Raw genomic sequence first — 26409 nt, 5'->3', positions numbered from 1 at the left:
AGAAGTTGAGCGTAAGGAACCCACTGTGACCCAAGGGCACATATAAACCTGGAGCTGGCCCTGTACCTTATACACTATATGATGGATGATAGTGTATAAATGGATGATTTACAGGAGAAAGTGTCAGTGATTTATGGTCACGTTGTGTGTTGGGTATGCGAACAGTCTTTGTTAGTAAACAGTGGGTACAGGTCTTGCATTTTTTTACTGTTACAAGGGAAAGTCCAAGTCTCTAATATTGATGAGATGGCACTTCTGACATGGAGATTATTTAAATTTGGAGGCTTTTTGTATGAGGGAGGAGGTAAGTCTTTAAATGTTTCCTTCAGTCTATTGTCTTTGTGAAATAAGGGTTGGAGATCAGCAGCAAATCTCCTCAAGATGCTCATGTTAGGGTTGTGTAATGGTGGGGGGGGGGTAGGGAAACGGACAAGTGAGCCCTAATCTACCCGCCACTCTGTCCCTGCCTACTTGCAACGACCCGCCCTAGGCGACGGGGTACAACTGGGCGGCGGTCCCTGCGCTCAGTAAGTGCATGACAAACACGACAAACAAACAAGGGAATACAAGCAAGGGAAATGGGCAGTTGCTCGCGGAAACACCGTGAGCAACAGAGTAGTGAACGAGCCGAGTCAAGCCAGGAGAGTGCGAGGTACAAAGCGAAAAGCAGAAGAGTAGTCGGTAAGCCGGGGTCTGTATGGAGCAGGATCAAAAAGTAGCAGGAGCTGTAGCTGGGCCAGGAAACCTCAAGGAAAGAATTCACAAGCACAGATGGACAGGAAGAGCAGGCTTAAATAGACCGAGGGCGGGAGCTAGCTGAGTCTGGCCAGGTTGCGATAGGCTCTCCCACTCCTAAGCCTGCCAGCCTGAGTGGAGGAAGCTGGTGTCTGTCTCAGGGATGTACACTCAGGTGTTGACTGATTAATTCTGGGAATTAACCCCGAAGCAGTGCCTGGCAGATCCTTTACAGGTTGTACGTGACCATTACGCGCACCCTCCTGTTATCTTCCTTCTGTTTGAAGTCTATAAGGCAGCTCCTTGAAATCCTTGTGGCTCTGTGGATCTGTTCTTCAATAACCAGTGGATGGTATCCTTGTTTTCTATCTTCACTGTCTGAACATATCCGAATGTATCACACAGCTAGGCTGTGGGTGATGGACTTCTTTATGTGTTTTGAATGGAAGATATTCCATCTTCGCTAACCCCTTTAGGACACAGCCTGTTTTGGCCTTGTGAACACAGAGGATTTTTTCAAATCTGACATGTATCACTTTATGTGGTAATAACGTTGGAATGCTTTTACCTATCCAAGCGATTCTGAGACTATTTTCTCGTGACATATTGTACTTTAAGTTCGTGAAAAAATTGGTAGATAAATTCAATATTTATTTGTGAAAAACACCAAAATTTACAGAAAATTTGTAAAAATTAGCATTTTTCTAAATTTAAATGTATCTACTTGTAAAACAGATAGTAATACCACACAAAATAGTTACTAGTTAACATTTCCCATATGTCTACTTTATGTTTGCATCATCTTTTGAACGTGCTTTTATTTTTCCGGGATGTTACAAGGCTTAGAACTTTAGCAGCAATTTCTCACATTTTCACGAAAATTTCAAAAGGCTATTTTTTCAGTGACCAGTTTAGTTCCGAAGCTGCTTTAAAGGCCTTATATAGTACAAAGTGCCAATAAAATGCCACATTTTGAAAACTGTACCCCTCAAAGTATTCAAAACAGCATTCAGAAAGTTCATTAACCCTTTAGGCGTTTCACAGGAATTAAAGCAAAGTACAGGTGAAATGTACAAATTTAAATTTTTTTTTGCCGAAATTCATATGTAATTAATTTTTTAATGTAACACAGAAGGTTTTACCCAAGAAATGCAACTCAATATTTATTGCTCAGATTCTGCAGTTTTTAGAAATATCCCACATGTGGCCCTAGTGTGGTAATGGACTGAAGCACCAGCCTCAGAAGCAAAGGAGCACCTAGTGGATTTCAGGGCCTCCTTTTTTTTTGGAATATATTTTAGGCACCATGTCAGGTTTTGTGGTGCCAAAACAGTGGAAACCGCCCAAAAGTGACCCTATTTTGGAAACCACACACCCCTCAAGGAATTTTTAAAGGGGTATAGGTAGCATTTTGTCCCCACAGTTTTGTTGCAGAATTTAGTGGAATTAGTCTGTGAAGATGAAAATGTATTTTGTTTTTCAGAAAAAAACATATTTTTTTCATTTTTAAAAGGAATAAAGAAGAAAAAACACCCCAACATTTATAAAGCAATTTCTCCCGATTACGGAAATACCCCATCTGTGGTAATAAACTGCTGTTTGAACTCACAGCGGGTCTCAGAAGTAAAGGAGCGCCTTTTGGATTTTGGAGCGCAGATTTTGCTGGAATAGTTTTTGGTGCCATGTCATGTTTGCAATGCCCTGGAGGGACCAAAACAGTGGAAACCCCCCAAAAGTGACCCCATTTTGGAAACTACACCCCTGAAGGAATTTTTCTAGGGGTATAGGGGTAATTTTTCACAAATGCGTCATTTATAGTACATGCTGTGTCTGAAAAATCTGTGAGTGAAGGAAGACACCACAATGTTTATTGGGATTTTTCTTCTGAGTTTAGAAATAGCCCCAAAGTGGTCTAAATATGTTGTCTGGACACTTAGCAGTGCCTGGAAGTGAAGAAGCACCACAAGGGTTTTGAGGCCTTATTTTTACTTGGATGATTTTTAGCCACAAGCATAGGCCTGAAAAAATTGTGCAGATCATACACATTTGTTAGAGTATTAGGTATTCATCTAGGGGTATAGGGAGGTTTTTTTTAGTGTCCAATTTGAAAATGGGTAAAAGACCAGAATGATAATGGGAGGGGTGGGGGTTTTAAAAGTATACATTTTTTTAATCCAGGGTGATGTGGTAGATACAGAAGCACTCGTTCATGCACAGTCCGGGTTTAGATGGGCAAGTGTCGCACTGATATGTGGTATCCTTACGGATACCCCTTTTTGTGCAGACACGGCACCTTTTTTGTGCCCTGCCTTTTTTCCTGTGCCAAGCACTTCACTAGGGAAGTGCTGCCCAGGAACAATTCGGCAAACATTACTTGGAGCAGTAGACGTTTCCCCCACCTCGTCTCCAAATAAAATACATTTTATAATTTTCTCTTGGCACTCCAAGTATGTACCCGGATTGCCAGCTTTCCTAAAAATTAAAAAGGAGTTATATAGTGCCAGCTGGACAAGGTACACTGCAAATTTCTTGTACCAGATTTTACTCTTTCTCATAGCACTATATGGTTTCAACACCTGATCATTCCGGTCAACCCCCCCCCCCCATGAATTTATTGTATACCTGAATGCACACAGGCTTCATCGTGGATGACGTGAATCCACGTGTGGGGACAGGGGTGCAGCTGGCGTCATGTATAGATGTCAGCATACAGACCTCTTTTTTGTCTCTAAATTTGAGACACAGGATCCCATCCTGCAGCAATGCCCTGCTTTCACCAATTTGCAGGGATTGGCAGATGCGGGTCTTGGGAAGGTGCCTCTGATTTTTTTCGCACCATCCCACCCCACATGCCACTGTTATTTTGTCTTTTAGACATTTGAACAGGTGTACACTTGTGTACCAGTTGTCCAATTACAAGTTGTACCCCTGATGAAGCAGTGGGTGCAGGAGGTCCTACACTATCTTCCCTGTTGTGGACAGGACGGGGGGACAATTTGGGGGCTGTATTGTAATGTCCTTCCCCTCATAAATACGGAAAGCGTGTGTGTATCCGATGTCCGATTCACACAGCTTGTACATTTTTGTCCCGTACCTGGCGCGCTTATTTGGTAAATATTGGCGAAACTTCAGCCTGCCCTTGAAGTGCACCAGGGATTCATTTATAGATATTTATTTTTGGGGGGTGTAGACTGATGAAAAATTTTGGGATAAAATGTTAATGAGGGGCCTAATTTTAAAAGTCTATCGAAGTTTAGGTCATCCTCAGGGGGGCATTGGGAATTGTCACTAAAGTGCAGAAATTTATGGAGGGCCTGAAAGTGGGATCTGGTCATAGTATTGCGGTACAGCGAACAATGATACAGAATGTCCGTGGACCAGTAGGATCTCACTTCGGGCTTTTTAGTGAGACCCATGTTGAGGACTAACCCCCAATACTTGTGCATTTCTTCACAATTAGTCGGTTGCCACCGATTGAGCTGGGCATGAAAGGCGTTGGGGTGTTCTGAAATAAACTGCTGGGTGTAAATGTTAGTTTGATCAACCATGAGCTGGATCAAATTGTCTGTCAAGAATAATTTGAAAAATCCAATAATAGGCAGCCCTTCTGTTTGTACATGAATGCCTGCCGCAGCTGTAAATTCTGGGATTTGGGGGGTGTAATTGGTTGGGGTTGACCAATCACTGCTGACTTTACCAGGGTCAGGCAGATCCAAGGTCAGGCAGAACCTGGGCACTAACCCTCCTGCGACTACGAGGAGGTTCCTCACTGTCACTGGAGGAGGAGGGTGAGAGAAAGAATTGTGGTTTCTCACCACTCGCTGAGTCCGTATCGGACGTGATCATGGCATACGCCTCTTCAGCGGTGTAAAGTTTCATTGCCATTTTGGGTGTGTGTGTATATATATATATATATATATGTAGTGTTTACACAAACGTAGCTCAGAGAACTGTAACAAAATCTAACCAAGATTTTTTTTTTGTTTTTGTTTTATAGCACTTAGTAAAATTTACTACACTTACCAACGGACACTGAGGCTGACTGACAAGGACGCTACGTATTGACACTGACAATGGATTGGCGCTGACTAACGGACACTTACTGACAAGTGACGCTACTGACAGTAATTGATTGACGCTGACTAACTGAGACTTACTGACAAGTGACGCGACTGACAGTAATGGATTGACACTGACTAACTGAGACTTACTGACAAGTGACGCGACTGACAGTAATGGATTGACGCTGACTGACACGGACGCTATGGATTGACGCTGACAACGGATTGACGCAGACTAACTGACAACGGACACTGACTGACACTAACTAACTGACGTGACGAATTGATGTAGATAAGCAACTACCTACGAACTAAATCAAATTATTATTTGTAATCAAAAAAGAGAAAAAATATCTCCCTTATACACTGGGAGGCCGGTGGGGAACAGGGGAAGTTAAAATAAGGAGTTATTCACTATTTTCACTGACAACACGATCTCTCCAACTACTAAACACCAACTAAGAGATCAGAGCCTGTATCCTGTATTTTTCACCCGCCCTGCAAGAAAACGCACTGTTATTGGTGGGTCTGAACAGACCCAACAATCACAGCTCTCGCTGGCAATAAACCAATAGCAGCTGTCCATTGCCGGTCACATGGGGCATGGGGGAGGGACATGGGGGAGGGGGGAGGGAGCACAGGAACAGTTTTTAAAACTTTTGATAACTTTTGCTAACCTTTAGGGAGGATCGGTGGATCTGCATAGATCTGTACAGATCCACCGATCCCATCGATCGCCGGCATTGGACCACTTTTACGGGTCCATTGCCGGTGACTGAGATGTGTAAGCTCTCGTGGGGGGGGGCATTTTTTTCTGAACAGACCCACCAATCACAGCTCTCGCCGGCAATGGACCAATAGCAGCAGTCCATTGCCGGTCACATGGGACATGGGACAGGGATGGGGGACCTTTGTAACCGTTCCCGGACTTAACTACAAGTCCCGGGAACGGTTTTTAAAACTTTTAACCGTAAAAACAGTGTGATCGGTTGATCTGTACGAATCAACCGACCACATCGATCGCCAGCATCGGACCGCTAATCGTTGTCCGTTGCCGGTGACTCGGGGGTGTTAGCTGTCAGGGACAGCTTCTATCCCGGTTCCCGGCGCACACAGCCACCGGCTGTGTACACCGGGAATGACAAAGTAACTATATGTCCTCGTGCGGGAAGTAACCTCCCGCAACGACGTACAGTTACTTACTCATGCGGGTAATGGTTAAACAGGCTGGCTTGTAGGTTTAGGTGTTTGGTATCAGTTTTATCAGTTTTGAGGTATTTGGTGGTGTCCAGGAAATTTATCTGAGATTGTGAGTACTTGAATGGAACTTTTTGGATGGAACTTGTTGAAATATTTATGGAAAGTTAGCAGATCAAAGCCTGTCAAACGTATTAACTCGTGCAGGGGGGGGGGGCACTCGGGCAGAAGTCATCTCTGAGTGTCATATTGTCAAAGTGTCCTGACAGTTATACATGGCAGTTGGACAGGGTAAGTGACAGGTAAGCTGAATTACCAAACCACCTCATGTACTAATTGTCTTTGTGTAACATCTAAATGTTGTGCTTTTTTCAAAGTCATTCATTTGTTAACTGCCTGAAGAAGGAGCCTCTGTGCTCTGAAAGCTGCATATAGAACTTTTATGGTTAGCCAATAAAGGTATCATACCTTCTATACTTTTGTCTTTTTTGACACAAAGGTATTTAACATTGCAAACCAAACAAAGGGTATGTTCACACGGCGGGGGTCCGTAACGGCTGAAATTACGGGGATCTTTCAGCCTGAAAACATCCCCGTAATTTCAGCCGTACCGGCATGTGCAGGCGCTTGAACGCCGCGTCAATTACGGCCGTAATTAGCGCTGCTATTCATTGGAGTCAATGAATAGCGGCTCCAATTACGGCCAAAGAAGTGACAGGTCACTTCTTCTACGCGGGCGTCTATTTACGCGCCGTCTTTTGACAGCGGCGCGTAAATATACGCCTCGTGTGAACAGACAAACGTCTGCCCATTGCTTTCAATGGGCAGATGTTTGTCAGCGCTATTGAGGCGCTATTTTCGGGCGTAATTCGGGGCAAAAACGCCCGATTTACGTCCGTAAATAGGCCGTGTGAACATACCCAAACAATCACACATTTTAATTATTACATTCAATATTTAACCTGTTTACAAACAAAATACAAACAAACATGTTCCCTACCGCACTCATCATTATGGCTGTTCGTGGTTTGCAAACCTACTGCCCATTTAGGCCTTGGGAAAAATCACTCCACATAAGTCCCTCTCTCCTTCCGTTTCCCATGTACAGCTCCCATGCACTATTCACTTTCCTCAGTCACCTTAACCCATCTCATCCCACTGCTCAACATAAAAATCGCTCTCATAAATTACAAAACCATCTGCTGTCTCTCTCCATTCTCCTGCTACTAGCTGCAGGGTACATCTCTCCTAACCCTTGTCCTCCCTTTTCTTCTGCCAAGCTCAACCACTTACCTGCCTCACATAGACACCCTGCAAATCTTCTTCACATTTCTTGTATGTTTTCTCCTGTCTCTTTTAACTGTGTTCTCTGGAATTCTCGGTCCGTGTGCAACAAACTCACCTTTATTCATGACTTATTCCTTTCTAATTCTCTCAACCTCCTGGCTCTTACAGAAACATGGCTACATCTGTCTGACACTGCTTCCCCTGCTGCTCTATCTTATGGTTGTCTCCATTTCTCTCATGCCCCCACACCTGAGAACAGGCAGGGTGGAGGAGTAGGTATACTTCTTTCCGGTCATTCCCCCGGTACCCTCGCTCACATTTCCCTCTTTTGAAGTCCACACCCTGAGACTCTTTCACCCTTTTTCCCCCCGAGTGGCAGTTGTCTACAGCCCATTTGGTTCACCCCACCAATTCCTGGATAATTTTGCTGCCTGGCTTCCACAATTTCTATCCTCTGAAACACCCACTCTCATCATGGGCAACTTCAACATCCCCATTGATAACCCAATCTCCCCATCTGCCTCCCAGTTTCTATCTTTAACCTCCTCCCTAGGTCTGTCACAACTTACTAACTCTCCTACACATGAAGATGGGCATTTGCTTGACCTGGTCTTCTTCCGTCTCTGCTCAGTTTCTGACTTTATTAACTCTCCTCCCCCTCTCTGTGACCACAATCTTCTCTCCTTTACTATCAAATATTTTCTGCCTTCTCAGGTCATGCCTTCGTGTCAGACATACAGAAATCTACATGCCATTAACACTCAGCAACTCATAAACAGTCTACAGTCCTCATTGTCTCCTATCTCTTCCCTGTCCTGTCACAATCTGGCCACCAAACATTACAATAACACTCTCAAAAATGCATTGATGAAGCAGCCCCCCACCTACATACCGAAGCACCCGACAAAAACGACGACAACCCTGGCACACGCCTTAATCCCGCTTTCTCCAGCGGTGCTTGAGATGTGTCGAACGACTGTGGAGAAAATCGCATTTGGCTGCAGATTTCCTCCATTAAAAATGTATGCTCAAAACATACAACTCGGCCCTTCACCGCGCCAAACAAGTCTATTTCACTTCTCTCATCTTCACACTATCTAATAATCCAAAACGCCTCTTTGATACTTTTCACTCCCTCCTTAGTCCTAAAGTGCAGACGCCAATCACAGATCTCAGTGCTGAAGACCTGACCACTTATTTTAAAGTTAAAATTAACAACATCCGGCATGATATTATCTCCCAGTCCCCTAGTAACATCGATCCCCTTCCCTCCCGCACTCCCTCTTCTTCACTTTCAGCATTTGACCCAATAACAGAAGAAGTCTCCAGGCTCCTCTCTTCTTCTCGTCCTACTACCTTCCCTATTGATCCTATCCCCTCACACCTCCTTCAGTCCCTCTCCCCAGCTGTCACCAGTCACCTGACTAAAATATTTAACCTCTCTCTTTCCTCTGGTACCTTTCCCTCCTCTTTTAAACATGCCATTATAAACCCATTACTGAAAAAAAACAACTCTTGACCCATCCAGTGCTGCTAACTACCGACCAGTCTCTAATCTGCCCTTCATCTCCAAATTCCTGGAACGCTTGGTCTACTCTCGCCTTATCCACTATCTCTCTGCTAACTCCATTGTAGACCCCTTACAATCTGGTTTCCGGACTCTACAGAGACTGCCCTTACTAAAGTCTCAAATGATCTCTTGGCAGCTAAATCGTACAGTAAATACTCTCTCCTGATTCATCTGGATCTCTCTGCAGCCTTTGACACTGTAGACCACCAACTCCTACTTAACATGCTCCACTCTATTGGCCTCAAGGACACTGCTCTCTCTTGGTTTTCCTCCTATCTCTCTGACCGCTCGTTCAGTGTGTCATTTGCTGGTTTTACTTCTTCTCCTTATCCATTTGCTATCGGAGTTCCTCAGGGATCAGTCCTAGGTCCGCTCCTCTTTTCTCTCTACACAGCCCCTATTGGACAAATCATCAGCAGATTTGACTTCCAGTACCATCTCTATGCTGATGACACCCAATTATATACCTCTTCCGATGATATCACCTCTGCTCTAATACAAAACACCAGTGATTGTCTGTCCGCTGTCTCTAACATCATGTCCTCTCTCTATCTGAAACTGAATCTTTCTAAAACTGAGCTCCTTGTGTTCCCGCCATCTACTAACCTACCTAAACCGGTTGTGTCTATCTCAGTGTGTGGCACTATTGTAACTCCTAAGCAGCACCCCCGCTGTCTCTGGGTTATTTTTGACTCAGATCTTTCCTTTACTCCTCACATTCAATCACTTTCACTCTCCTCTTATTTTCACCTCAAAAACATTTCCAGAATCCGTCCTTTTCTTACTGAGAAAACAGCCAAAACTGTCATTGTTGCTACGTGGGGGTCCCCCCCATTTTTATAACCAGCCCGATACAACACAGCAGCAGCAGCCTAGCATTACAAGGGTGGGAAGGTCCACTGTTTTTGGACCTTCCCAGCCTCATAATACCAGCCTACAGCCGCCCCAGTACCCGACCATCACAACAGATGGTCGGGTACTGGATCGTACCAAGCTCTTCCCGGCACCCCTGGTGGTGGTGGGTACCGGGGTAATAATGGGTGGTTAGTGCTAGCCTCTGCACAGGCTAACACTAAGTACCGCCTTAATAATGGACGCTGTCAATCAGCCAACTGGCATTATCTAGGCACTAATAAAGTTTAAAAAAAAACACAAAGACAATTATTTTTTATTGAAATAAGAAATCCCCAACAAAACCCTCGTTAACCATTTTATTAAAATTTGAAAAAACGTAGATCTACGCAGTAGTCCAACGAATCGAAGATGTAGTCCAATCGTACATCAAAATCTGCAACAACATAAAAAAACAGTTATCAATGTGAACAATAACAATACTTCTACTCACCTACACACATATATACACGCACACACAAACAAACAACCATACACACACACATATACACAAACACAACAAGATATACACACACACACACACACACACACAGACAAACACACACACACATATACACGAACTCACACATATACAAACAAAAACACACATATCCAAACACACACATATACACGAACACACACATATACACAAACACACACACACACACATATACACAAACACATATACACAGTTATACACAAACACAACAAGATATACACAAACACACACACACAAAGAGACAAACACACACACATATACACACACATATACACGAACTAACACATATACACAAACACATATACAAACAAAAACACACATACCCAAACACACACATATACATAAATACACACATATACACAAACACACACATATACACAAACACACACATGTACACAAACAGACCCATATATACACAAACACACACATATACACACAAACACATACACACACACACATATACACAAACACATATACACAAACACACCCATATATACACAAACACACACACACATAAACACACAAACACACACCCATATACACACATATACACAAACACACATATACAAAAACACACACACACAAACATCTACACACACACACACAGTTCACAGCAGCACAGAGTATTTCAGGAGATGAGCGTGCGGATCTTGTGCGGGGTGATGACTTGCCAATCATGTGAAGGTGTTATTGAGGACAGGAGTGGAGGAGAGGTAACAGACGGAGCTACGTAATGGTAAGAGCAGAGTTCACAGCAGCACAGAGTATTTCAGGAGAGGAGCGTGCAGATTTTGTGCTGCTGTGAACTCTGCTCTTACCATTACGTAGCTCAGTTGTACCTCTCCTCCACTCCTGTCCTCAATAACACCTTCACATGATTGGCAAGTCACCACCCCGCACAAGATCTGCACGCTCATCTCCTGAAATACTCTGTGCTGCTGTGAACTCTGCTCTTACCATTACGTGGTGACTTGCCAATCATGTGAAGGTGTTATTGAGGACAGGAGTGGAGGAGAGGTACAACTGAGCTACGTAATGGTAAGAGCAGAGTTCACAGCAGCACTGAATCTGCACGCTCATCTCCTGAAATACTCTGTGCTGCCTTAAACTCTATGGACAGGTCAGGATCCTGTTTCTTTTAAATTCTGCACTGTAGTGCAGCCTTATATAGTGGATCGAGCGGGTTCCCCAGCAGCATTTAAAAGAAACAGGATCCTGACCTGTCCACAGAGTTTAAGGCAGCACAGAGTATTTAAGGAGATGAGCACGGCCGGGCACGGCCGGCCACGGGCAGCCGGTCGTTTTTCCGAGCCGTGCTCCCATTATAAAATATATTACCCGTAATGACGGGTGGCTACATGTGTGCACCCGTCATTACGGCAGCGTTGCTAGGCGACGTCAGTAAATAGTCACTGTCCAGGGTGCTGAAAGAGTTAACTGATCGGCAGTAACTGATTCAGCACCCTGGACAGTGACTACCGATCACAATATAGAGTAACCTGTAAAAAAAAAGACGTTCATACTTACCGAGAACTTTCTGCTTCCTCCAGTCCAGTCTCCTGGCCGTTGCCTTGGTGACGCATCCCTCTCGACATCCGGCCCGACCTTCCCGGATGACGATACAGCCCATGTGACCACTGCAGCCAATCACAGGCTGCAGAGGCCTCTGCAGCCAATCACAGGCTGCAGAGGCCTCTGCAGCCAATCACAGGCTGCCGCGTCAGAAAAGAAGGTCGGACTGGAGGAAGAAGAGGGACTCGTCACCAAGACAACGACCGGGTACGTATGAAATGCTTTTTATTTTATTTTTCATCAGCAGCCTCTTTTCTCTATCAGTGATTGATAGAGATAAGTGGCTGCCGATTGGTATAATATTTTTGACCGGGATCGGTCAAAACGGGTTCGGCCGAACCCGGTGAAGTTCGGATTCGCTGCGAACCGAACTTTTCCGGATGTTCGGACCGAAACCGGGTTCGGTTGTCCCGGTTCGTTCATCTCTAATCACCATAATCGTATTGAGACACAGAATAAAACTAAAGTTGTCATTTTTACCGCACGGTGAAAGACCTAAAAACAAAACCCCAAAAAGAGTGGAGGAAATTTTTTTTTTCAGTTTCCCAGTACATTTTAGGGTACTTTAAATGGTGTTAATAGAAACTACAACTCTTCCCACAAAAAATAAGCCCTCACACTGCTCTATTGACGTAAAAATCAAAAACATTATGGCTCTTGGAAGGCGGGGAGTGAAAAATGAAAATGAAAAAGCAAAAAAGGATCAATCCTTTAAGGGTTAATTCATTTCTAATAAAAAAAACATTTATGACCACATATGGGGTATTGCCGTAATCTGGAGAAATTGCTTTACAAATTATGGGGTGCTTTTCCTCTGTTATCCCTTGTGAAAATTAAAAAATGCAACATTTTAGTGGACAAAAATGTTGATATTCATTTTCACGGCCTAGTTCCACTAAATTCTACAAAAAACCTGTCGGGTGAAAATGCTAACTATACCCCTAGAAAAATTCTTTGAGGGGTGTAGTTTCCAAAATAGGGTCACTTATGGGGGGTTTCCACTGTTTTGGTCCCTCCAGACAAAAAGGTGATTTTCATCTACACAGACTAATTCCACTAAATTCTGCAAAAAAAACTGTGGGGTCAAAATGCTAACTATACCGCTAGAAGAATGTCTTGAGGGGTGTAGTTTCCAATATGAATATGGGGTCACTTTTGGGGGGTTTCGACTGTTTAGGTATCTCAAGACCTCTTCAAACCTGACATGGTGCCTAAAATATTTTCCTAAAATAAGGAGGCCCATAAATCCTCTAAGTGCTCCTTAATAATAATAATAATAATAATAATAATCATCTTTATTTATATAGCGCCAACATATTACGCAGCTCCTTTGCATATGAGGCCGGTGCTTCAGTCCATTAGGACACTACGGCCACATGTGAGATATTTCTAAAAACTGCAGAATCTGGGCAATAAATATTGAGTTGCGTTTCTCTAGTAAAAGCTTCTGTGTTACAGATTTTTTTTTATTACAAATGAATTTCGGCAAAAAAAATGAAATTGGTAAATTTCACCTCTACTTTGCCTTAATTCCTGTGAAACGCCTAAAGGGTTAAAATACTTTCTGAATGTGATTTTGAATACTTTGAGGGGTGCAGTTTTCAAAATGGAGTGATTTATGGGGACTTTCTAATATAGAAGGCCCTCAAAGCCACTTCAGAACTGAACTGGTCCCTGAAAAAATTGCCTTTTGAAACTTTCTTGAAAATATGAGAAATTGCTGCTAAAGTCCTAAGCCTTGTAACAACCTAGAAAAATAAAAGGACGTGGAAAAACGAAGCAAACATAAAGTAGACATATGGGGGATGTTAACTAGTAACTATTTTGGGTGGTATTACTATCTGTTTTACAAGGAAATACATTTAAATTTAGAAAAATGCAAATTTTTGCTAAAATTTGACGTTTTTCACAAATAAATATTGAATTTATCGACCAAATTTTTTCACTAACATATAGTACAATATGTCATGAGAAAACAATCTCAGAATCGCTTGGATAGGTAAAAGCATTCTGGAATTATTACCACATAAAGTGACACATGTCAGATTTGAACAAATCTGTGTCCACAAGGCCAAAACAGGCTGTCTCCTAAAGGGGTTTAATAGTAAAGCTTTTTGTAAGGGGAAAAAGTGGGTTTTTCATTTTTTTTATTAACTTTATAAAACTTTATTTTTAAATTTTTTACTAGTCCCAGTAGGGGATTTAATATGCAATCCTCCGATCGCTTTTATAATACACTGCAATACTTTTTCAAGTTTTTTATGCGTTTTTTATGGCGCATAAACAAAAATGCCCCACAAAAAGACTTGCATGTCGTCTCTTGGGCTGATTTTGTAGCCGTTTCTCATTGTGTCAATAGAAAAACAGCTCTAAAAACAGCAGCAAAAAACGTTTGATGCTTAAAAAAACAGCTGAAAATCATACGCTGTTTTCTATTGAAAACAGCTCCGTATTTTACAGCCGTTTTTCGTTTAGCGTGTGAAAATAGCCTTACTATAGCTCCTCCTTTATCCGCTGGTTTAACACCTTAAATACCAGGCCAATTTAAGTTTTTCATTTTTATTTTTCCTCCACGCCTTCCAAAAGCCACAACTTTTCTATTTTTTTGTCGACATAGCCATATGAGTTCTTGTTTTTTGCGGGACCAGTTGTAGTTTGCCATGGCACCATTTATTGTACCGTGTAATGTACTGGGAATCTGAAAAAATTATATTTGTGGGGTAAAATGGCCAAAAAACAGCGATTACACCATATTTTGGGGGGTTTTGTTTTTACAGCGTCCATCAGGCAGTAAAAACTACATATTCACCTTATTCTACAGGTTGATACGATTACGTAAATACCAAATTTATATGCTTTGTTTTATGTTTTACCACTTTTAAAAAAAGCTAACTATTTGCTAAAAAAAATAAATGTTTTGTTTCGCCATATTCTGAGAGCCATAACACTTTTATTTTTCCATCAATTTAGAGGTTTGCAGGCTTAAATTTTGCGGGGCGAGCTGTAGTTTTCACCGATATCACTTTGGGGTACATGTGGCTTTGTTATCACTTTTTATTCCTTTTTTTGGAGAACTAAGGTGACCAAAAAACAGCAATTTGCATGTTTTGTATATATATTATTTTACGGCATCAGCTGGGTTAAATAACGCTATATTGGGATAGTTCGGACGCCGCGGTACCAGTTATGTTAACCTTTATTTATTTTTAACATTGATTTAGGGAAAAATAGGAAAAGGTTTTTTTTTTTTTTTTTTATATTTAATTTTTTTTCTAACATTATAAAAATCTTTGTTTAACTGTTTTTTTTACTATTTTTATTTGTCCCCCCAGGGGACTTGAAGCAGCGATCGTTGGATTGCTTGCATGATATACTGCAATACTAATATATTGCAGTATATTGTGATTCGGACAGTCTCCTGCTGGAAACAGAGCTTCAAAGGAGTACAAAGATGGGAGACCTGGGGGCCTTTATTAGGCCCTCAAGCTGCCACAACAACCACTGTAAATGGCCGTTCTCACCACGGGGGAGGGGAGGGGGAGCAATATGGCATGTTTGATTCTAACAATTCAAATGTCACATTCGCGATTGACCGCGGCATTTAAGGTGTTAATCAGGCAAAATCAAAGTGATCTTTTATTCTGCCTATTACAGTGAGGTGTCGGCTGTGTAACACAGCTGTCACCCGCTGTGTATGGAGCAAACTCAGCCCATGAGACCACTCCAAACTTCCCCTCAATGGCTGCCGCGTATTAGTATGTGATATGTCGTTAAGGGGTTAGTGAGGATGGCTCTTCTGGATTTTAGTGATTGCATACATTTTCTTTCCTCCACATTGAGATTGTGTGTCTAAAATCTCAGTTTTGGGGTGTGGGCATTCTTGCCGTCAAACAGTTCTCACTCAGGATTTGGCAAACAATGCTCGTATTTATTTTGAGCAAATACAAAATAAAATCACAACAAAAAGCAGGTAAATTAGGAGTTGAATTGCAGCCGCCTTCATATCGAGCAGCACCCCAATCCTCAGCTCATATGCTCTGAACTGAACCTGTCCCACCCTCCTCTGGGTGCACTTAAATACACAATATTCTATTTCCAGAATTCTACAGTCTTAAAGGGACACACACATTTGTGTTTACATTTCAAACACATACATATTATACATAAACCACATATTATACATACTCCATACTTCCTGTCTCCTTTTAAAATGAACAGGAGCTTACAATCTCTATACACATAACCAAATCATACAAAAGAAAGATACATATACTTTGTGTGGCTGCAGCTCTGCCTCACCTGCCATTAATCAAGTGCCTCCTATATAAACCCAGCACACCTTCCATGCAGGTAATGCTGGGTGTTATTGGGGAACGCTGAATCAGTTTGTCTGTAGAAGCAATAGTGGACAGAGACAATGGTTTGCTGGCCAGCAGATGAGAGAGCGATACACAGACAAGCTAATTCACTATTCACCCCGCAATACTCAGATTTTCCTTTTTTTTTTTTTTTAAACAATCTATATGTTATGGGTATGTTCACATGGGCTATTTTCATCATTTTTTGGGGCTGAAAAATGGCTGACAAATCAGAAGCAGAATGCCTACAAATATCTTCCCATTAATATCAATAGAATAGAAAGTATGGCGTTATGTTCCTATGGGGCGTTATTTTACGCCTCATTTTCAAAAATGGCCGTGTAAAAAAACGCCCGTGAAAAAGTGCATGTCACTTCTTGAGCTGTTTTTTAGAGCCGTTTTTCATTGACTCTAGAAAAACCGCTCCAAAAAATACAGTGAAAAACGCTGGTTTGATTAAAAAAGTTTGAAAATCAGGAGCTGTTTTCCCTTGAAAACCGCTCCGTAGTTTGATGTTTTTTGCTAAGCGTGTGAACGTACACTAACTGTGATCGGGTTGCGGGGTCCAGTTGGTCCTCTTTTTCTCTTTTGAATTTCTTCTTGCATGGTAGTAATTGCGATGCCACATCCGTTTTGACACATTAGGATTCTCTTAGCCGTAATCTGTGGAAGAATTCCTCCACATCAATGCAACACTGAGTCCTGTCAAGTTGTTTTGTGGGAACTAATGTCAGTCCTTTAGATACAACCTTCATCCACTGTGCTTGGCTCATACTGTGACAGGTTCACGACAACATTATATTCTGGGAAAATGAATATTATCCTTTCTATTGACGTCCGTAATAATAATTATTGAAGAGCGCTGTAGAACATGCAGAGTATTACATTCTTTACCATAAGCTACAATTAGTCGGGTGCTTACTGGCTCAGCTTGAAAAACTATCATAGTGAAAAGGCAATGTTCATATGCTTTATTATACTTCCCATTATTTCATTAGAACCGTGTCGAGCCTTAGGAGCTTTTATGACCTTGTAAGAACAAATGCAGTTAAATAGATATAAATTATTCATATATTTAAGGGTTAGAGTTGTGGTCACATCTTTATTATATACTCATCACAGTATCAATACATAAGGATTTGTATATAATACACATCTATGAACCTTTTTCATTGACATATCTCAGAATAATATTTGTATAAATATCTCATCGGAACCTGATGATTATACAGTGATGAGCGCCTCTACATAGGCACCGCTTATCGCTACCTGCAGAAGTGGTCTGTTGCAGATCACTTTTGCAGGATTTTCCTTCTGTGTCAACTACTGTGTAGACCGACTGCCATTTATTGCTCCCTCTCTTTTTAAAACAGAGGTTCTTCAGCAGCTGCAGTGTGTTATGCCGTTGTGTCCAAGCTGCTGCAGAGCATCATAATACACACTATCTGTTGCAGAGCATCATCATACACACTATCTGCTGCAGAGCATCATAATACACACTATCTGCTGCAGAGCATCATACACTCTATCTGCTGCAGAGCATCATAATACACACTATCTGCTGCAGAGCATCATAATACACACTATCTGCTGCAGAGCATCATAATACACACTATCTGCTGCAGAGCATCATAATACACACTCTATCTGCTGCAGAGCATCAAAATCAGACTTTCATATCAATCTATGGTGTACAAGACACTTTTTTTTTTACTCAAAAAGAGGTTCTGCAGCAGCTGAGGTGTGTGTATCCTCTGCTATAAATTCTAAGCATATTAAGTCACCTCAGGGTAGCATGACCTGTATAAATGCATTCAGCCTTTGGTGTCATACTTTTCTATATCGGTGAACTCTTTCTAATACTCTTATCATTTACAGTACACTGCATATTTTCCGAAATGTAAAAATTAGCAAATGTAAATGCTCTTTAAATCACATTTTGTTCCAATGGAAATACAGCTGCTAATTGAGCAGGTTCGTCTTCTTTGACTGAGTCAGTGACGTAGCTATAGGGGTCGCAGCGGTCACAATTGCAACTGGGCCAAGAAGTGCACCACATCTATTAAAAGTTACTGTAGTGACTGGGGTCTATGTAATAAACTACATGGGTCCCTGTTACTATAGCAACAGTATACTTACCCTCCTCGTTCCAGAGCGCAGTGGAGGTCCTGAAGTCTTTGATGTCATGACGTCACAACGCTGTACGCCATCACAACGGCGCAATGCTGGATGGCGTCAGGACCTCTGCTGCGCCCGGAGCCGAAGAGGAGGGTAAGTTTACTGCCTGATGGGGCCCTGTATCTAAGCCTACCATGTGGTAAGCTTAGATACAGGGCCCATCAGACAGAATCACACATAGCTCTGCATAATCTGGAAGTTGGTTGAGTGTTTTAATTTCATAGTGGTTCTCTATGTTGGTTCACCAGAGCCAAAAAAATAATATATATATATTAGGTGTTTTGTGACATTTTCTTTCTCATTGTTTTCCAGCAGACAGTTTTCTTTAGGTCTATACATTTCTCTGGGCTGTATTTTGTGACACGAAAAGGGTTTACCGGTTGCACCCAGTCCAGGGGCATCGCTAAAAGCTCATGGGCCCCGCTACAAAAGTCCTTCTTGAGGCCCCCCACAAATTCTTCTCATGGCCGAAGTCCCGCAGCTTTCAGCTGCATCGCTGGGTCTCTTAACCCCTTAAGGACGCAGCCTAGTTTTGGCCTTAAGGCTCAGAGCCCATTTTTCAAATCTGACATATTTCACTTTATGTGGTAATAACGTCGGAATGCTTAAACCTACCCAAGCGATTCTGAGATTGTTTTCTCGTGACACATTGGGCTTCATGTTCGTGGTAAAATTTGGTCGATATATTCAGTGTTTATTGGTGAAAAATTGCAAAATTTAGAGAAAATTTTGAAAAAATTGCATTTTTCAGAATTTAAATGCATCTGCTTGTAAAACAGACGGTTATACCACCCAAAATAGTTACTAGTTCACATTTCCCATATGTCTACTTTAGATTGGCATCGTTTTTTGAACATTCTTTTATTTTTCTTGGACGTTACAAGGCTTAGAACATAAACGGCAATTTCTCATATTTTTAAGAAAATTTCAAAAGCCTTTTTTTTTAGGTACCTCTTGAGTTCTGAAGTGGCTTTGTGGGGCCTATGTATTAGAAACCCTGATAAAACACCCCATTTTAAAAACTAGACCCCTCAAAGTATTCAAAACAGCAGTTATAAAGTTTTTTAACCCTTCAGGCATTTCACAGGAATTAAAGCAAAGTGGAGGTGAAATTTGCAAATTTCATTTTTCTTGCTGAATTTCAATTTTATTCATTTTTTTTTCTGTAACACAGAAGGTTTTACCAGAGAAACACTACTAAATATGTATTTTCCAGATTCTGCAGTTTTTAGAAATGTCCCACATGTGGCCCTACTGCGCTCGTGGACTAAAAGACAAGCCCTAGAAGCAAAGAAGCACCTAGTGCATTTGGAGTCCTCTTTTTTATTAGAATATATTTTAGGCAGCATGCCAGGTTTGAAGAGGTGTTGAGGTGTCAAAACAGTAGGAATCCCCCAATAGTGACCCCATTTTGTAAACTACACCCCTCAAGGAATTCATTTAGGGTTGTTGTTACCATTTTGACCGCACATTTTTTTCACAGCACGTATTTGAATTGGGCTCTGAAATGAAAAAAATGTCATTTTTTCCAATAAAATGTCATTTGTGATCAAAATTTCTTATTTTCACAGGGAACAAAATACCCCATTTTGTTGCCCAATTTGTCCTTAGTGTGGCAGTACCCCATTTGTGGTGATAAACTGCCGTTTGGGCCCATGGGAGGGCTCAGAAGGAAAGGAGCGCTATATGTTTGTTGGAGTCCAGATTTTGTTGGATTGGTTTTCGGGTGCCATGTCGCATTTGCAGAGCCTCAGAGGTATCAAAGCAATGGAAACCCACCAAAAGTGACCCCATTTTGGAAACTACACCCCTCAAGGAATTCATTTATGGTTGTTGTTAGCATTTTGACCGCACAGTTTTTTCACAGCACCTATTTCAATTGGGCTGTGACATTAAAAAAATATCATTTTTTCCAATAAGATGTAATTTTTTACCAAAATTTCTTATTTTCACAGGGAACAAAATACTCAATTTTGTTGCCCAATTTCTCCTGAGTGCATCAATACCCCATTTGTGGCAATAAACTGCCGTTTGGGCCCATGGGAGGCCTCAGAAGGGAAAGAGCGCTGTGTGTTCTTTGGAGTACAGATTTTGTTGGATTGGTTTTCGGGTGCCATGTCACATTTGCAGAGCCCCAGAGGTATCAAAGCAATGGAAACCCACCAGAAGTGACCCCATTTTGGAAACTACACCCCTCAAGGAATTCATTTATGGGTAATGTGACCATTTAGACCCCATAGTTTCTTCACAGAACTTATTTGAATTGGGCTGGGAATGAAAACAAAATTATTTTTGTCAAATAATATGTAGTTTTGGCTGAAAATTTCTTATTTTCACAAGAAACAAAATACCCCATTCTGTTGCGCAATTTGTTCTGAGTGCCGCAATACCCCATTTGTTGTGATAAACTGCCGTTTGGGCCCATGGGAGGGCTCAGAAGGAAAGGACCACCATTTGGCCTACTGGGGATTTTCTAGTGCGAAGTCATGTATGCAGAAGCCCCTGAGGTACCAGTACAGTTGAAACCCGCAAGAAGTGACCCCGTTTTAAAAACTACACCCTTAAGGCATTCATCTAGAGGTGTAGTGACCATTTTGACCGGAGACCTACACCCCATAAACTGTAATGTGGGTTCTCCCGGGTATGGCAATACCCTACATGTGGCTGTTATCAGCTGCCTGGGCACACAGCAGGGCCCAGAGGGGAAAGACGAGGGGGGATAAGCTGTGCGGAGTGCATCAGGGTAAGTAAAATTGGGGTAAATTATAAACCAAGGGATGTATGATAAATTTTAAAACACTTTCATACAGAGCTCTGGTTATTCGGGACACGTGTCACATTGATATATTGTGTCCTCCCTTATCCCCCTCTTATAGCAGACTTTGCACCTCTTTTGACTTTTTCCCTTCTTGCCAGTTTGGGGAACTTCCCCTGGAAAGTGTTGCCCTGGTACGATGCGTGTGGGCTCGCTTCCAGAAGTACTGGGTGCTCCCCCTTCTTGGTCCCTAAAGATTAGGTTCTTGATAATCACCTCTTGAAATTCCAGGAAAGTTCCCGTCTGGCCTGCACATCGACGTAGCACGTACGCATTGTACAAAGCCATCTATATGATGTTCCCGGCCAGCTTCTTATACCACACCGCATGGCGCTGTAGGGCTTCAGGGCTTGATCTTACAAGTCCATCCCTCCCATGTACCTATTGTAGTCCAGGATGCAGTCTGGTTTGGGGGTGGCCTTTCCTTCATATATCCTAAACCTGTAGGTATACCCTGATGCACTCTCACAGCTTATACATCTTCACGCCATACCTTGCCCTCTTACTCGGCAGGTACTCGCGGAATTGAACCCTCCCTTTAAAATGTACCAGGGACTCATCAATAGAAATACACTTCTTGGGGTGTATGATTGGGAAAACCGGGCACTGGAACGGTCTAATAGGGGTCTCCGTTTATACAAACGGTCAAAACTGGGGTCATCTCGGAGTGGGCATGGCTCATTATCAGTATAATGTAAGAAGCGAAGTATTGCCTCATTTATTTATTTTTTTAGGTTCCAGTTCAGTTCTGAAGTTGCTTTGAGGGGCCCATATATTAGAAACCCCTATCAAATACCCCATTTTAGAAACTAGACCCCTCAAAGTATTCACAACAGCATGTAGAAAGTTTATGAACCCTTTAGGTGTTTCACAAAAATTTTGCGCAAAGTAGAGGTGAAATTTACATTTTTTTTTGTCAGAAAATCCTCTTTATACCATTTTTTTTATAACACAAAAGGATTTATCACAGAAACGCAACTTAATATGTATTGCCCAGATTCTGCAGTTTTGAGAAATATCCCACATGTGGCCCTCGGGCGGTAATGGACTGAAGCACCGGCCTCAGAAGCAAAGGAGCACCCAGTGGATTTTGAGGCCTCTTTTTTATTAGGCACCATGTCCGGTTTGAAGAGGTCTTGTGGTGCCAAAACATTGGGAACCCCCCAAAAGTGACCCCAATTTGGAAACTAGACCCCTTGAGGAATCCATTGTAGTTTTCTTGGGGTGCATGCGGCTTTTTGATCAGTTTTTATTCTATTTTTAGGTGGCGTGGTGACTAAAAAACAGCAATTCTACTATTGTTTTTTTTTCGTTTTTTTTTTACAGCGTTCACCGTGCGCTATAAATGACATATTCACTTTATTCTGCGTGGCGATACGATTACGGCGATACCAGATGTTTATAGTTTTTTTTTATGTCTTATGGCGTTTGCATAATAAAATAAGTTTTGTAAACAATCATTCACTTTTTGTGTTATCTTATTCTAAGAGCCATAACGTTTTTATTTTTCAATCAATAAAGTCGTGCGAGGACTTATTTTTTGCGTAACGAACTGTAGTTTCGATCAGTACCATTTTTAGGTACATGCGACTTTTTGATCTCTTTTTATTCCATTTTTTGGGAGGTGAAGTGACCAAAGAATTGTGATTGTGGTTCGGTTTATTATTATTTTATTTTACGGCGTTCACCGTGCGGGATAAATAATGAAATAATTTTGTAGTTCAGGCCGTTACGGACGCGGCGATACCAATTATGTATAGTTTATTTGTTTGTTTATATATTTTTATTAATAATAAAGGACTGATAAGGGAAAAAGGGGGATTTTTACTTTTATTACTTTTAAATCTTTTATTTTCTTATTTTTACACATCTTTTTTTAACTTTTTTTTCACTTTATTACTTTGTCCCACTAGGGGACATGAGGGCAGGAGGCTCTGATCGCTATTCTAATACACTGCACTACATGCGTAGTGCAGTGTATTAGAACTGTCAGCTACTCACTGACAGCAAGCATAGTGGGTCCTGACGTTGTCAGGACCCACTAGGCTTCCGTCTATGGCATAGCCGGACGCCATTGTTTGGTGTCCGGTTGCCATAGTCACCATCGCCGGCCGCTATCGCGTAGCAGGCCGGCGATGGCAGCTTAACCCCTAAAAAGCCGCGATCTCTATAGAACGCGGCTTTTAAGGGGTTAATCAGCGGGGACACAGCGATCGGTCCCCGCTGTAGGAGCTGTGACAGCTGCTGAACAAGACAGCAGTGTCACAGCTCCTGTATGTGTCGGGAGGACGGCCGAAACGGCCGTTACTCCCGAGACGTACTATTACGGCATGGAGCGCGAACGATACAGCTGCCATGACGTAATAGTACGTCAAGGAGCGGGAAGGGGTTAAGTGACCCAACGATGCAGCACTAGCAGCAATGTCACTAAGGCCTTAAGGACTCTGCAAACACCAATATCACCTAAAACACTATATATAAATATGCTAAGAACCTCACTATTGTAAGTAGATTCAGCAGCAATGCATATTTATTTATATATAAATTTATATATAAATTGGTGTTCGCAGTGTGCTGTCGCCATTTTCTTGTGTAATGTATTATATTGCAGTCGCAGGCGTTCTTGCACCTGTATACACTATTTTTTAATTTTGTTGGAATATGCTGTTCAAACTCTCTTGTTTCTTATGGATAGGATTAGATACAGTGGTTCAGCAGACTTTATCACATATGATAGACTTAGATACAGGGCTCGGCTCGCTGACATTGTGGCTCCAGCGCTGGACCCAGGAACGGTAAGAGTAAGAATTGCTTTGCTTTTTTATGTGTTAAAAAAAAATTTTTTGTGTCTTTGTGTTTTTTTACAGGTTTGGTTGTTGGACTACTTCGGATTTGAGGACTATTTAGATGACAGCATTTTTTTTAATTCTCATTAAAAGGGTTAACAAGGATTGTGTGTTTTATTTATTTCAATTAAATATTTTTTCTATGTCCTTTGTATTTTTTTATACTTTATTACTACTGCCTTAGTAATGGCCGCTGGATAATTGACAGTTTCCATTACTAAGGGCAGATACAGACGGACGTTGCGTTTTTGCGCGCGCAAACAACGCAGCGTTTTGCGCATGCAAAAACCATTTGACAGCTGCGTGTGTCATCCGTGTATGATGTGTGGCTGCGTGATTTTCGCGCAGCCGCCATCATAGAGATGAGGCTAGTCAACGCCCGTCACTGTCCAAGGTGCTGAAAGAGCTAACTGATCGGCAGTAACTCTTTCAGCACCCTCGACAGTGAATGCCGAACACAATATACAGCAACCTGTTAAAAAAAAAAGAAAAAGTTCGTACTTACCGAGATCTGCCCTCCCGGCCGTTGCCTTGGTGACGCGCCTCTCTTGACATCGGGACCCACCTCCCTGGATGACGCGGCAGTCCATGTGACCGCTGCAGCCTGTGCTTGGCCTGTGATTGGCTGGAGCTGTCACTTGGACTGAATTGTCATCCCGGGAGGTCAGACTGGAGGAAGAAGCCGGGAGTTATCGGTAAGTCAGAACTTCGTTTTTTTTTACAGGTTCATGTTTATTGGGATCGGTAGTCACTGTCCATGGTGCTGAAACAGTTTAACTCTTTCAGCACCCTGGACAGTGGCTATCTCCGGACGTCGCGTACCGGAAATTTTTTTGCCGAGTTCGGCCGAACCCGGTGAAGTTCGGTTCGATTGTCCGGGTTCGCTCATCTCAAAGACACTCCATTTGGATGTTTGGAAACAGAAAAGCACGTGGTGCTTTTCTGTTTACATTCATCCTTTTGACAGCTGGTGCGCTGTTTCAGTCGGTGGCTTTAACACACCCATTGACTTCAATGGGTGCGTGATGCGCGAAATACGCGGAGATATTGAACCTGTCACGCTTTTTGCGCAGCTGACAAACGCTGCGCAAAAAGCACGGACTGTCTGTACTGCCCCATAGACTTGTATTGGTCTGTGCGTGGCGCGTGAAAACCACGCGGCCCGCACGGACCGAATACACGCTCGTGTGAATCCCCCCTAAGGCTAACACTAACCCCCATTATTACCTTGGTACCCTCCGCTACCAGGGTTACTGGGAAGAGTCGGGACCGATACAGTAACCAACCATCTGTAGTGATGGTCAGTCACTGGGGCCACCGCAAGCTGGTATTATAAGGCTATGTTCACACAGAGTATTTTGCAGGCGGAAATTCTGCCTCAAACTTCCGTTTGGAAGTTTGAGGCAGATTTTCCTCTCCCTGCACGCCGCAAAAAGCGCTGCGGGCATAAAACGCTGCAAAATACGCTTTCTCTGCCTCCCATTGATGTCAATGAGCGGTCAGTCGTAAACGCCCGAAGATAGGGCATGTCCCTTCTTTCTCCCGCGAGACGGTTTTACCGCTCGTGGGAAAAAGACGCCTTCGCCTCCCAATGAAATCAATGGGAGGTATTTTCGGGCTGTTTTTGACGAGTTTTGCGGCGCGGTTTCCGCGTCAAAAAACTTGTCATAAAACTCTGTGTGAACATAGCCTTAGACTGGAAAAGGCAAGAAACATTGGTCCTTCCCACCATGGTAATACTAGCCTGCTGCTATGTTGTATCTGGCTGGTTATGAAAAATAAGGGGACATTACTGCAGTGAGGACGGTGAATGGAGCGACAGAGGAGCCTGCGCGCTGTTGCTCCATTCACAGTCTATGGAAATGACTGAAACAGACGAGTACAGCATGTTAGACCGCCGCTCCATTCAACTCAGTAATCAGTATCTGGGGGTTCAGGACCTCCGTTCTCATGATCGGTGGGGCCACCAGCAATCAGAAAATTATCACCTATGCTCTGGATATGCGATACATTTTAATTCTGTGACAACCCCTTTAAGATCAGCATGATAGCTGTTGGATGGAGAATCATTTATTTAATTGCCATCACTACCTAGCTTTAGCTTTCTAGATTATAATATTAATGGTTTCACAAAGCTGCCATTGAGCATATGGGCTTGGTACAGTACATAATAACAATATCACTTTCCCTCCATATGCAAGTATGTAACCGGATATCCACTCCACTCCACAACATATTTATACCAAAAATAATGGAGTTAAAAAAATGAGGTTTTATGAAAGAGATTAAACACAGCAATTAGGACACAACATTTTCAATAAATATAACCAAAACTCATAATATAAATACTCAATTTGATAAATTAATATACCCTTGTTCATGTCTATAGTGCATACGTGG

This window comes from Rhinoderma darwinii, chromosome 2 (assembly GCF_050947455.1).
Source record: "Rhinoderma darwinii isolate aRhiDar2 chromosome 2, aRhiDar2.hap1, whole genome shotgun sequence".
Taxonomy (NCBI): Eukaryota; Metazoa; Chordata; class Amphibia; order Anura; family Rhinodermatidae; genus Rhinoderma; species Rhinoderma darwinii.
This window is presented reverse-complemented; position numbering follows the sequence as displayed.